General features: G+C 46.5%; 1 long non-coding RNA gene across 1 annotated transcript in view; it reads left to right on the forward strand.

Moving 5' to 3' along the window:
• Positions 1 to 14,801, forward strand: part of LOC106147790 — a 30,690-nt gene that overhangs the window by 3,957 nt on the left and 11,932 nt on the right. The window contains exon 2 of the long non-coding RNA XR_001232757.1: positions 6,249 to 6,314. This is a non-coding gene — a long non-coding RNA (uncharacterized LOC106147790). The remainder of the gene's footprint in view (positions 1 to 6,248; positions 6,315 to 14,801) is intronic.

Genomic DNA, 14,801 nt, shown 5'->3' on the forward strand with positions numbered 1-14,801 from the left:
TATATGTCTGGTGTGATGGACAGACAGGTGTGGGTCCCATGTCCAGGCTCTGGGTAGCCTTTTCCCTTTGCGCATAGGCAGAGCCTGTCAGTTGCTCCTAACCAGCAGAACATGGCAAAGACTACAGGATGCACTTCCATGGTTAGAGAGATGAATGGCACAATGTGCACACATGTATGTAGCTGTGTCTTGCTAACATGTGCTTGAGAGTCTCCCGCCGCACTGAAGCAGTAAGCTGCCATGCTGTAAGCTGCCTATGGAGCTGGACGCAGGGCAAAGAGCTGCTGGAGGCTTCTAGAAGCCAAAGGCCTCAGTCATACAACCATAGACTGCATTCTGCCAAGAGTCGTGGAGGTCCCTGGCCTCCCATGAGCCTGGAGCACACCCTGCAGAAAACTTGATTGTCTTGCCAGGCCCTGAGCAGAAGAATTAAGCTGTCCCCAGAATTCTGAGCCACAGAAAACATGTGGGTGCTGTTTCAAACACTCAGTTGATGGAAATTGTGCACTGCAATAGAAAACTAGTACATCTGAGAAAACACCAGCCCAATACAGTGTTCCAGCATGCAGGTTGGCTCTGTTATTTGGGGCCTGGGCTGGTGAAGTTAAGGCTTTCTCCATGGCCCTGACCTTCTGCACCTTTTCCTCAACCAAGAATGACTTCTTTTGCAGGCTCTTTTACGTATAACACCATGATTCAATGAAACAGCTCAAACACAGGCTGTTCTGTCAGGATTCCCCACTCCTTAGCAGTTGGAGTCTTCAGAAATACCAAGCTGCCTCCTAAGGAGAGTTCATTCATGTCCCATCTAGCTAGAGAGAACTTGGCTGTCCTCCTTATGGGACATGGTCATTACTTCCTGGCATTTTTCTTATTAACCATTCTTTTTCGTTCTTATGTGATATTCAAAATAGATGTGTTCCTATGGGATTGCTAGAATAGATAGGTAAGAGGAGCAAACAGGTTTTGTCAGGCCCTTTTGCCCAGGTATAGTCCCAAACTTTTTTTTTCTTTTTAGAAAAAAAGAGAGAGAGAAAGAGAGAGTTCATTTACCTGAAGCTTTTCCTTTATAATACTGGAGCTTGGGCCCACGTTCTCACACATATGAGACAAGCACTCTACCATTAAGCTCCATCCCTAGCTCTTTAAAAATTTTCACTTTTAGACAGTCTCACTAAATTGCTCAGGCTGACTCCTGCCTCCACCTTCCAAGTAGCTAGGATTACAAGTGATTACATCATTGTGCTCAAACCTGAAGATTTTATCTTTTGCTCCAAACCCTGAAGACTGTGACCGTCAAGAAAGAAATGATCTCAGACCCATATTTAGCACGTACATATTCACCACTTCATTCATTTTCCCCTTCATTGGCCCTTCCTAGAACTCCATTTCACCGAGAACAGAGGCTGCCCATTGTTCACCACTGCCAACGGGTACTGGGCTGGGGCTCAGGTTACCAGTCAGGGTGCACAGGTGAGCTCCGTTCCCACAAGCCTCCTGTCATGGATCCTCCTGCCCAGCCCTCCTCAGCTCCCCTCCATCTGCTAACATACATTTGCCCTCCTTTTTATAAAGAGGCAGACTGAAGATTTGTCCAATGGCAATTAAAAACGCAGAATTGTTTCAAAACAGATAAACACCCAGTCACCAAAATTACCGAATCACCAAAACCCCAATGGAAATACCAAGCACAAACTGAGATAAATTTTGCAAAAACTAAAAAAGACAACATTAATATTCCCATTATAAAATGAGCACTTTACTCTTCACTAAGAATTAGGTGGGTTCTCCCTTAGATAAGTTGACTGAGGACAGAAATGTTAAGTTAGGAAAGAAGAAACACAACTTACACTCAGTAAGAAAAGATAAAAATATCCCAACTTATGTGAATCAGAGAAATATGAAACTTCTTTAAATTTAAACTTTAAAATTTATTTCAATGGTTTTAAATTGGCAAAGATAGCCTGGTGCAGTGGCACTCCCTGTAACTCCAGCACTTGAGAGGCTGAGGCAGGAGAACTCCTGCAAGTTCAAGGCCAGTCTGGGCTACAAAGAGCTTTCAAGGCCAGGCTTGACAGTGAAACCCAGACAGTGAAACACTGTCTCAAAAATACAAAAAAAAATTTTTTTTGGCAAAGATAAAAAAAGAATGCTAAATCCTCATGTAGACAAGGACTAGAAAAGTTAGACACTGTCACAGCCAGTTGGTAGGCCTGTAAGCTGATACAACTAATCAGGAAGCTAATGATTGGCTTTGTGCCTGGGCTCAGTACCACCATTTCTGCAGATCTCAGTTTCTTCCTGTGGAGACACATCAACCCATATTGCTGAGTGGAGAAACAGATGGAGCGGTGTGATTCCATTCACCTGTAATCACACATAGTGTACAGTCAGATCTGTACGATATATACATATAAGGAAGATGAAGATGGTTACCGTAGTTCTCTCTGATGGTGGGATTTGTGGATATATTGTTATTAAGTTGAGAGACCAGCCTGTCCCTAGTTCATTCTCACACAGTAACTTGTTGGTAGCCTCCCTTCCCTCTGGGTATCAGGATGGAGGCGTTCTTGCGCTGAGCTGCATTTTCAGGACACATTCCCAGTGGGAAGAAGTAAGGGTAGCGCGAAGGATGTTTTACCTACTGAGAAAGGTCACTCGTTAATACAAACAGCAACCACCTTCAGAGTCTGGAGAAACTTCCTGGACTGAGCTGCCCTAAGAAGGCAAAAACCAACTTGTTTATGTGTAGTTTCTATATATTTTTTTCCCTTTCTGGAGCATTTATCCATCCCTCCCACTCTCCTGTATAGTGTGACTCTTTTTCTCTTTCTTTTGAGAATGAAAGAGAAAGTCAGCCAAGCCATAGTAAATTGTCTAGCAGGTGGTGTCCTCCCATCCAGCCACCCCAAAATTCCCCCTGGGGGTATCCATGGGCAAGTGACCGAAGCATATGACAAGCATGTGTGTGTCCTGGGGTGGGGATGGTTGGCGGAGGTTTCCTGGACTTTTCACTCGGTTTTCTTAGAAACAGTTGAGCTTTTATTTAAATGTGTCTGCACAGACATTGTTATGAAGAACAAAAATCAAAGTTAAAATTTCTTCTCTCTGGACCCAAAATTCACTCTGAGGGAGAAGACTGAAAAAAAAGTGACCCTTGAGTTTTTAGTGGAGAAGGTGGCAGAGGATGACAACTTATGTTGCATGGCCCTTTCTTCTGCTCAGAAGCTAGAAACCCCTCAGTCCAGGTGGGCCTGAGGGAAGTTGGTGGACAAGGACTCTGGCAACCTTCTAAAGAGACTTTCTGCTCCACACAGACCCCAGGTTGCTTCATCCTCTGGTTTTAAAAAGAAGGCAGATATGGGATTTTTATATCAAATCTCTAAATGTGAACACCTAGGTGACAGATTGGAATATTGAAACGATATTGTATGAACCAAATGAACTAGAGCAGGAGCGGCCTTAGAGATCATCTTATTGCATCTCTTACTTTGGCAATGACCACCTGAGGCGCAGAGGAAGAAATGACCTGCACATAGGAGGCCAAAAGCTGGACCAGGTCTAGAACAGCTGATCATAATGCAGACTGACTGACTGATTGAGTGACTGATTGTACTAAGGATTAAAGCAAAGGCTTTTGCACTGAGCTACATTCCCAGTCCTTTTTAAAACTTTTTTATTTTGAAACAAGGTCACTATGTTGCCCTGCCTGGCTTGAACTTGTGATACTCCTGCCTCAGCTTCCCAGAGTACTGGGATTAAAGGTGTGAGCCAGAAACTGATGGCTCTTTCAAATAACCAAAAGTAGTTAGATGAGTCCTCCATTACCCTGCTTTTTCCTTTCAGTTACTTATACATTCATATTTATCTCATCTTTATTGTTTTCTAGGCAATTTGGGGAGTTGTTCAGACACTATTTTTAAATTCTAAGTAGTTAAGACAAAAGGTATACTTTTATGATGTATTTTTACTTGTCTTGGCTTATGCTCAGGAAATTTTGCTTGAACATTTTCACCTTTTACAGTTTATTGATATTTTCTTTGAGCCAAACATATGATCAATTTTTGCAAAAATCCCAAGGCCCAAATAAAAATAATGTTTATTTTTCTTTTCTAAGGCATTGAATTCTTTTTTGTTTGTTTGTTTGTTTGTTTTTTGGTTTTTTGGTTTTTTTCTGGTACCGAGAATCAAACTCATGACCTTGAGCTTGCCAGGCAGGCGCTGTGCCACTGAGCAAAATCCCCAGCCCTAAGGCATTGAATTCTATGCATGTGCCAATTAGAAGATTATAAACTTTGGATGCTCTATGTAATTTATTTTTGTTTTACTAAAGCTTTCAAGTTCAGAAATAGATATATTAAGGTATTTCATTAAGTTATGTGTTGTGCACATTTTGAGTCCTTGCGTATTTAGTTTTTGTTTTATTCCTCTTTATTATTTGGAATATCAAAATTTATAGACTTTTTTCCACAATGTGCATTACACCATACATTTTATCTATGATAGGTCTTATAACCTTGATTAATACTTTGACTTTAAATTCCACTTTGGCAGGGCTGGGGATATAGCTCAGTGGCACAAGTGCCTGCCTGGCAAGTGCAAGGTCCTAAGTTCGATTCCTGGTACCAAAAAATAAAAATAAAATAAATTCCTGCTTTCTCTTTGAAGTACATCTGTTTCATTTCCTTTTGTTCATCTTTTATTTTCTTTAGGTATGTCATTTAGATTAATATAAATGTTTATATTATATTATTAATTAATACATTTGCTTATTATAAAAATTTATGCAATTCAGAAAATCTATGCAACTCAGAAGAAGGCAATAAATCACCAAAATTCTACTACCTAAAAATATCATCATTCTGGACATTTCTCCACACACAGAAAGAAAGATTTAGAGGACAGAAGAAGAGAAAAAGAGACAGTGAAACAGATGAAAACAGTTATGTAAAGATAGTATCATACTATATGAAGCATTTAAAAAGCTGCATATTACATTCAATTTTAAATGAATTTAACAGGAACAAAAGCTTAGGTCAAACTGTGTTTCAGATCATTGTACCTCTCAACAAGGGAAATAAATTCTTAGAAGATGCCACCAAATTTAAAAGAACTTGAAAAGATGGGTTCATTGTGAAATTTTAAAAATGTGTTTCCATATAGACGGGATGACCAATTAGGACTCAGGTTTTTCACCTAGTTCTTCAACATGTAGGGTTTACAGGAATCTGGGATCTTAGCAGAAAAACTGGTTATTTTGCATAACTGCCTCAAAGTTCAGGAACTTATTAAGGGGTAACCTCCCATTAGTAGAGAGTGGGCTGCATTTTATGCTGCCTGAGGAAGTTCAATATATTTAAATTCCTCAAACCACAGGAGTTTTGTAAAAAGCAGCCGAAACTCCCTTTAGAGGGAGTGGTCTGCCTGCACCCCGCCCCTCATGTTCCCTGAGGAAATTCTTTTTTGTCCAAAGTCCTAGTTCACTGTCTATTCTTAATTTTTATCAGTATGGCTGGTCACCCCACTCTATCTCAGGCCCTTCCACTAGGTAGGTATAAGCTGAGTAAATAAACTATTTTCTGCACTACCACACCTATATCTATGGCCTCAGAGGAACAGGATATTTGATTTTAATCATCCTGTAGTTAGCAAGATGTCACCCATCATCCAGCAGAGTTCTGAAAAGAGTTCATAGAATGCTGTATTTACTGAGTCCTTTCATCCCTGGAAATGTAAGCTTTTCCCTTTCTGCTTCGCCTTCATCTTGCCTGGATATGAGACAGGATATTAGGGCACGGCAGAACTGGCTGGGGAAGTAGGTGTGACCTGTTAATTACAAAATCCCAGGACACATTCACAGAAACATCCCAAAAGTCCTGCACATCAACTTCTTGCAAGAACTTGAGCAGGTTTTCGATAGGATGCCTGGACCTGACCTCATCCTGAGGAGTGATGGTAGAAAAAGGACAGTCTGCGTGGAGTTTTTAGCCACTGTGTTCACTCTCCCGTGTAGCCCACCCTCAAGCTGTAGTGTATATTCCTACTCCTAATTTTACTTGGCCCAGACTCACTCTGCTGAGCCTGTTTCTTTTCCTACCTTTACTAAAACTTTGCTACTGTTTGTGCTTGACTTGACCATTTCTTTGCTTAAAACAGAAAGAACCTAGAAACCACTTCCAGAAGGAGACTCCAGACTGCAAAATCTGGGCACAAATAGTGTCACTTAGATCATCCTCTTTTTCCTTTAGGTATTTTTCTTTGTTCTGGAACTGATGGTTCCTGGAAAGACATCTGAAACCTACGTTTTTCTCCCTGTAAGTACTTTTTTTTGTCTTGAATGTGAAAAAAGTATGTTTTTCCTGAGTTTAATGGTTTAGCCAGGGTGTGTCTGAAGGTTTACCGTTACAGATTTTTCCCAATAAGTGGCATGTATTTTCAATCTTCACACTCCCAGCTGGACCCACCAGTAGTTGTGTGACTTTGGCGAGATCACTTACCCTCTCTGGGCCTCAGTTTCTAAGGTCACAGAGGGCAGCAATATTGGTCTTAATCCCCATACAGCATTATTGTGAAAATCAAATAAAGAAATGGCTATGAAGGTATTCTGCACACTGCACAGTGTATGCTGTTATCTCATTACCCAGGTATAGGTGGCATTAAGCCAGTGCTTTTATAGCTACTACCCAGTTCCATTAAAAATCAACTCAGAATTTCCCAAGGGATGATATAGCCTCTTGAGTATCCAGAAACCTGACATTTCCTCTTTGTTCTGCTGGCAGATCTGGGATGGCTTTCTAGGATGTAAATTGCCCACAAGCTGTACACAGTTGAAATTGATTAACTCTGGGGAGAAGGTGGTAAGAGATTGGGTTGAGTGAATCCCAACCTGAGAATGCAATGCTGTTGTTGTAGGAATGATATCAGGACCTTCAAATGATACTGGGAAAATATTATAACTCCCAACCTGCGAGATGTCTGATATGCCAAGTTCATCTTCCCCAAAATCAAACAGTGAATTCTGAGGAACAGTAGAGGTTAAGAGTAGGAAATTTTATTGAGGGAAAGACAACCCCTCCCTAAGAGAGACAGAAGGGGACCCGGAAAGTGGGTTGCTGCAGACTCCACTTACAAGGGAAGCTTGATAGAGCAAAATCACATAGTGGGTACGAAATCATGAGGTGGGTATAAGGTGGGATAAAACTATGATCAACCAATAAGATTACAAGTATAGTCACTTAGGTAATACTGATCCAATGGCAAAGCACGTCACATAGCAGGTGTACATTGAAAGAACAAGGACCTTTCCTGGAAAGGATGGGTCAAGGAGGTCTTGCCCCCATGTGGGTAACTGATACCTTTTTAGAATATCAATCATTATTATTTATCCCTTGGGCAAGTATGTAGGTGTAGTCATTCCATCTTTGTTTTGAGGCCTGGCCTTCAGTGAATGGGCCTCCACCCACAGTTGTAATGTGTTCTTATCATCTGCACTGTCTTCCCCAAGGGCCTAACCCTATCTGACTGTCTGTAATATTTCTACCTAACTTAGCTGTCTATAATACTGTGAACTTGAAAGGTCGTAGCCATCTTGCAATGCTTCTTCCTAGTACTACACATGCACAATGATTTATGGACTCTGTGTTGGGTGGAAGGAATTATGTTGGCACAGGGCCCCGGGCAGAGTTTCTCTAAGTGGATTTCCCTGAGACACTTAGTGTTAAAGGGTCTGTCCCCAAGTCACCTTCATTAGGGAAGCTGCCACATTTGCATATTAACTCATCTTCTTACATATGATGAGGGAATATTTAGCTTTTGAAAAGCTCAGAGAAGACCCACAGTTAAGAAACTTGAACAATTTTAAGCTGGTATTGTCAAATTTATTTCACCATGAAACCCCAACCCTCATGTCAGCCTGTGGACTGACACAAGAAATAGGTGTCACAGGAAGTAGGGTTGCAGTGTGGGTCACATGTACAAAAATTTGATTACCAGAGACAGTCCAGCTTGTTTGGATTCAGCCTCCGGCCAGCCTTGGGTATCAATGCGCACATGATGGCTTCCAGTGGGAATGAGCACCGGTCTGGGCAGAGATGCAGCTGGGAGTGGGGAGGGGCCCAGCAACTGTGCAGACCGCCTCTGGCTATGGAAGTGTCCTGGGAGAGCACTTGAGAGGCCAGGATGGAGGCAGGCTAAAGGGTCAGGTGGGGTCCCTATGCCAGGTGTGTGGTCTGCGGTAGGGAAAGCTCTGAGTTGGGCTGCTATCCTGTTCAAATCCCACCAGCACCAGGGACAAGCAAGCTGTGCAAGGTTGGGCAAGTCCCTCCTAATCTCTGTCTCATGGTCCTTGTCTGAAAGGGGGATGATAATAGTTCCTACCTCATGTGTTTTTGGAGAGCTTTGCAGAGAGCCTGCCAGATCAAGTTTTCCATAAATATTGGCTATTGGTTCTATGCAAATCTGCTTTTTCTTTTCTGTTGTGTGTATGGCTGCTTCCTTGTCCGGTGCCTTTCTGGGATGTTGGTGTCAGTCTCTAGGGGTGGTGAAGGAGGTGCCTCTCTAGGAATTTGGGTGCAGTGTGGTGGGGAAACAATAGAGGGTAAATAGCACAGGGCCAGGGCTTACCCTAACGTTCCAGCTGCTCTCACTACGCCTCAAGCTGGCTGGTTCAGGTAATCTGTGCTGGCCTGGACAGCACAGGCCAGAGAGCAAACAGGCCAGATAGGTGCCTTGGCGCACACACACACACACACACACACACACACACACACACACAGGCCAGATAGGCGCCTTCACACACACACACACACACACACACACACCCTGCCACCCTTCATTCTTGGAGCTCTTTACTGTCTTGTAGCCCAGTAGCACATAGAAGGGTGAGTTGGGAGAGCTCCTTCTGTGGAATCTGGCTACCAGAACCACCCTGAACAAGGCAGAAGGATCGGAAGGCACCCCAGGGTGATCAGAATATTCTTGTCCGAGTGCCCAGAGTTCTGTTGTTAGAATGTTTGGATGAAAGCCATTGGGCCTTGTAATGGTTGATACACTGTGTCAGCTTGAGAAGTTTAGAAGTTTAACTTAGCGGGAGCCAGGGTCCTCACTTTGTAAACATCCTCATCCTGTGCAAGAGGCATGCAGGGAGATGGTGTGAGTGCTACACCCATCCTGGGGAGGGGTAGCCTGCTTACAGTATAAAGGAGGAAAAGGGGCTTGTTCTCCCCTCTTCTTGCTCTTGCTGCTTTCGCTGTCTTCTGCTGCCTTTAACTGTTGCCCCTGTGCCATGCCACCCTGCGCTGGAGCCAGCAAATTATGGACTGAAACCTCGACAAACTGAGCTAAATAAACCTTTCCTTCCTTGGGGCTGGGGATTTAGCTCGGCGGTACAGTGCCTGCCTGGCAAGTGCGAGGTTGTGAGTTCAATTCCCAGTACCAGAAGAAAAAAAAAAACAAAAAAATAAAACCTTTCCTTCCTTAATTTTGGATGTTGGGTATTTTGTCTTAGAGAAAAACAAGACAGGCCTCCAAACTTATCCTCAGTACCCAAGGCAGGGTAAAGGTGTGGCACATTATTACTACAGCTTTGGCCTGGGCTAAATGGACACTAGGTGGATAAATGCTGATGGATTATACAAAGCCAGTGGTGGGATGCCCAAGAGGACAGATGTGGCTGGAAGGGCCCCTGTGGGAGCCTGGACGGCACACTGAGATCGGAAGGCAGGATGGCAGGATGTTTGGAGTCAGGAGGCCAGCTTGCAAGTTCTGACCCTGCAGTTACTCTCAGTGGAAGCTCAACCCTATGGGTGGAGGTGGGAGCCCCTCATGGGCAAACTGAGGCCTACCAACCATGCTTTAAGGCCTCAGGGGTCACTCACTTTACCTAACTCTAAGTTTTTCTGATTCTTTGTGCTAGAAGCCACTTGGTCAATGAGACAGCAAGGAGCCCCACAAGGACTGAAAATAAGAGATGATTAAGGTGACAGCCATCGTGCCTGAAGCCCAGTCGCCGTGGCTCAAGCAGCAAGGGACAGAGAGGGTCCAGGACCTGGCAGCTGCCCTGAGCCCTGCCCTGCTGGACCCTCCCTGGGTGGGGAGCAGGCAGAGGGCAGAGAGCAGACTCAGGCTTCCTAGAGCAACAGCCCCAAAGCCCAGTGGCCAGCCTCCATTCAGCTCTCTCCCCCACCTCCTTGTGACCTGTCACAGCACCCTCCCCCAGGGGCCTGGTCAAAAGACCCAGGAAAGCTGATGCGAGGAGAAAGGCAGAAGGCCCGGGATGGGACCTGAACTGTCTCACACAGAACAGACAAGGCCTCTGCAGGCCACAAGTGGGTGGCCTGGCCAGGTCCCTGCACTCTACAGGGTGCTGCTACACCCAAGGGTCTCTGAGCCAGGTTTCTGTTGCTTCCAGGGACAGCAGAGGGAGAGCCAGGTGAGTGGAGAGGGTGCCCTCTCCCAGGATGCTGAAGGCTAGGGGTGTTTCCTGAGAGCCCTCCTCTGCCCCCGCTTTTGCAGGACAGCTCCTTGCTGCCCCCCTTCCTGCTCTCTTCAGCCGTTTTCCACCTCCCTTTCGTTGGCTCCACTTCCCCTCCATGCCCATCAAGGAAACCCAAGGCCAGTGTTTCCTTTCCTGGTCCTCACCCAGGACTGATGTTCCTCACATCTCCCTACCTCTTCCCTCGGTCACCAAGGGCTCACTTTATTCTGTTCTGGGCCCTGGTGGCTGCAGTGGGAGGCTGTTCACATAGCTCCTCAGGGATCTGCAGTGGTGACTGTGATAGGATCTGAGTTAATGACCCCAGGGAGGAGAGGAAGCCAGTGACCCAGCCTTTCCTGGGCCTGGCAGAAGTTGGCTTAGCTTGACTTCTGGGAAGAGCAAAGGATGCACAGGAGTGTGGAGGAGGAAGTTGAGTGTGTTGGGAGAGGGGTGATGGAGTTGAACCATCCTGGAGCAGGGTCTTGGGAGGCTGTAGTGGGGAGGAACTTCAAATCCCACTTAGGAATCTCTCCGTTCCATTTCCGCTCATTTTGCTTAGCTGTGAAAAGCATCCTGGGAAGTCAGCAGATGGGCTTTGAGAGTTCACAAAACAATGAACAGAGACAAAGCACCACCCAGTGTGGGGCTCACCTCTGATGTGCCGTCCAGGCACCGAGGGAGACCACCTGCCTCCTGCCTGCGTAGCCCAGCACTTCCTTTCTCGGCCTGCTCAGCTGTTAACGCCCCGCTCCTGTGATAGGGTTCTGTGGGGACAGTGCAGGGGGTCTCTAAGATTCCTCCTTGTCAGTCACAGCCTCTGCAGCCCTGCTCATTTTCCCCTCCTCCATAATTAGCCCAACACGCAGCCTTGACTGCCTTCTCCTTTTTTTATTTTAAAGAGAATAAAAAAAAACAATAACAAAATAACATAAACAAAAATGAAACAACACAAAAACAATAAAAATGATACAAGGTTTCAAAACCAAATGATAGGAATTAACAGTGGTTGTTACATTACACAGTGTTGTTACTTGAAGCTCACTGTGTATGCGGGGAGTGAGGCTGGAACTAGAAGCTCTGGGTTTGGTGTTGTGGTAGAGGAAAGATCCTTGTAAAGCTGGGAGCCTGTTGGGGGCACTGGACCCTCCACTCCCGGGCCTATGTGTTTGGGAAAGTTCTGCCTAATCCCCTGGATCTTCTTAGAGCAGGCTCTCAGCCAGGTAGCAGGTAGGGGACAAGTCAATGGGCGCTTGCCCTGGCCTAGAGTGGGGAGGTGGTGGCCGCTGAAACCTGTGCTGTCCACACACTGTGCAGATGGGGTACCCTGGGAGCACCCCCTAGAGGACATCTAAGGGCAGTGGGGGATGACTCAGAACGAGCCCCTCACCCAGAGCTAGCGCAGCCTTGGGCACCGGCCTTGGACGTTGGGCATCAGGAGGTGTATTAATCCTTGGAAGTCCATCTCAGAGCCCACCTCCTACGCAAACCTTTTCACAAGCAAAAACCCAAACACCTGCCTGGATTCTCAGCCTGACCCGACCCCTCCCCTCTGACTCACACAGCACAGACCTGCAGCAGTTGACTCTGCCAGCCTGAGTGTAGTTGTGGAAGGGCTAGAGGGACCTTCATGGCTTTCTGGAGGTGCTGAGGGGGGACGTCTCTGAACCTGACGGTTTCACGTACATACTCCTCACCACACCGCATGCCTCCTTGGCGCAGGCCAGGCAACCGACTTCAGTATCCTCTTCTTGTTCCTTGGTCCTCAGGACACATTTGTGCAAATGATGTCTTTTTCTCAGTTCAGCTTTTGCTACCTCTGCGGGCCTCTGATGGAAATTACTGGGAAACACAGAAGCTCCTTTCTTGCATCTGCTCATGAAGAAAGTAATTCCTTCTCAGAGCTCCCAGCTACACTGTCTGCTCCAGACCACAGGGCTTCTGAGTATATTCAGGGACAGGCAAGCCATTTTAATCTTCTTTTAATAAGGGAGACCCACACTGTTGGCCAGGCTGACCGCAAACCCCTGGGTCCCAGCCATCTTCTTGCCTCACCCTCTCAAGTAGCTGGGACTGCAACTGTGCCCGCTCATGTCAGTGCTTTCTGACACTACAAAATTAAGAGCCCCTCTAGTTCTTCCATTATCTAATGCTCTTTCTTTTATTATCTCTGAAATCGGGCAGTATCTCTCTGAAGTCAAGCTCTTTCAGAGGGCTGCAATTACTTCTTTGGGCAACAGGAGACCACTTCAAATCAACCTCTTAACAGGTATAGCAATGCCCACCTGTAATCCCAGCACTTGGGAGGCTGAGGCTAGAGGATAGCTACAAGTTCGAGGCCAGCCTGAACTAGAGAGTGAGACTTTGTCTTAAAACAAAAAACAACCTCCCCCCATAACTGCATATTTTAATGTGCACAATTTGCTGAGACTGGGCATATGCAAGCACCCCTGAAATCATCACCATAATCAAAGTAATAAACATACCCATCTAAGTATATCTGTCACCTACGAAAGTGGTCACATGGTCAGGCTACGTACAAACATCAGGCCGGTCTGGGACCTGAGTTTCCTCACCTTCGCACCATGGTGCCCTCTTAGCGCAGCGGACAGCGTATCAGTCTCATTTGCACCAGGGGTCTCAGTTCCTGGGGGACTGCTTTTCTTTGAACCTGGAAATGTGGTCCGTGTGTATCTGTGTATAAATAGCCAGCGAAGCTCGCTCTCCGTATCGGCATGTCCCTCACCATCTTTATCTTGTTCTACTGAAAGGCTCCCAGGGAACTGTGTGTTCTAAGCACAAGCCTGGGCTTTCCTCCCGCAGTGCCTGTGTTCCACAGCAGAGTCAGGCTCCTGGAATGTGTCTGCGTGTTGGCTGTGCTGAGTCTGGGCCAAAGGTTGGCTCTGGAAGCCTCTGTTCCGTGACTTTGCTCCTAATGGAACAAGGTAGAGTGATGAGGAGATGCCGCAGAGCAGACGGTTGGCGCCCTGTCTTCCACACTGGCTGTATTCCTGGAAAGTCTTATGGCTGTCACAAGCCTTTCTTCACCGAGGCCCTCAGACCAGAGGCACTGATGTGTGAGTGGCGCCGATGGCAGGGCTGGGCAGCACACAGGGAAGGCGGGCGAGCATGTAGGACGTCCTCTCCTCTCTGCTCTGCCTGTGTGCCCTTGCTGTTCCCCAAGTCCCCAGATCCCAGACCTCATGGGCCCTGGCCCTCAGCCAGCTGCTGTCTCAGCAAGGAAGAAGGGGCAGATGAGCTGCACCCTGCAGGCCTGACTCTGTTGGCGGGAGGAAGGCTGGGGCAGCTGTGGACCCTCACAGGGCCCAGGGTGAGGGAGAAGATCCCCAGGCTCCCTGAGGCAGCAGCACGGGGATACTTTGGTTGCTGCCCTATTGGCTCTGTTGCCACAGTCTGTGTCCCTAGTCGTCTCTCTTCTGTCCCCTAAGCTGACGGGGGCCAGGGTGGGGACTTTCCTTGCTTGTTTTGAGGCTCAGCACCCCAGGGGGGACCTGGGATCTGCTGGGAGCTCAGAGGCTGTGTCTTGCTGGACTCCTGGCTCCTGGGCTTGGCTTCTGCTGCATTTTCAAGGAGGAAAAATAAAGAACAGTGTCCGCGGCTGGGGGCATTGGGGCACTGGCCAGGAGGAGGGACATCTGTCCTCACCTGCCACCCTGGGTTGCTTTCCTGCTGCTTCCTCTCCTTTCCTCATTCCTAGGGCACAGGACTGAGGTAGGCTAGCTTTGCCTGAAGCTGCCTCTGAGACGCTGCTGAAAGGGGTCCGGGCAGCACAAGGCTGGGGTGCCACCTAGGGGAAGAGGTGTCCCTAGGCTCACTGATGGCCCAAGAAGACGTTTCATGCCAAGTCACCCAATTTATGAATCCAGAACTTATGTTAAAAACTTAAAAACTAGGAATGGAAAGGGAAAGGGGAGTCATTTTCCATTTTATAAAAATGATTTCTCATTTGCAAAGACATGCTTATTATTCTACTTAGTAGCTGACAAACGTTTTCTCATGGAGGAGAAGGAAATAGCACTTGTGTAAAGTAAGCAAAAGAGGTAGGTCATCCCTCAAAGGATGCAGAAAGCCAAAGATATATGTGGCTTTCTACATGATTCTGTTTGAATTTTTCCTTAAGAAATAAAAATGGAAACCCAGGACTGTGGAAAGAAACTGGTCTCCACTCCATCTAGTTTGGGTCCATCTAGAAGGGAGGCCACGAGTTCTCAAGTCTCACTTACGGGTCAATGGATCTCGCATCTAAAGCTCCATCCTCGCCTCGCCTAAACCCCAGACTCTGTCACCCACGGATCTGCCCAGCATCTCC

This window comes from Chinchilla lanigera, unplaced genomic scaffold (genome assembly GCF_000276665.1).
Source record: "Chinchilla lanigera isolate Chin_1 unplaced genomic scaffold, ChiLan1.0 scaffold00001, whole genome shotgun sequence".
Lineage (NCBI taxonomy): Eukaryota > Metazoa > Chordata > Mammalia > Rodentia > Chinchillidae > Chinchilla > Chinchilla lanigera.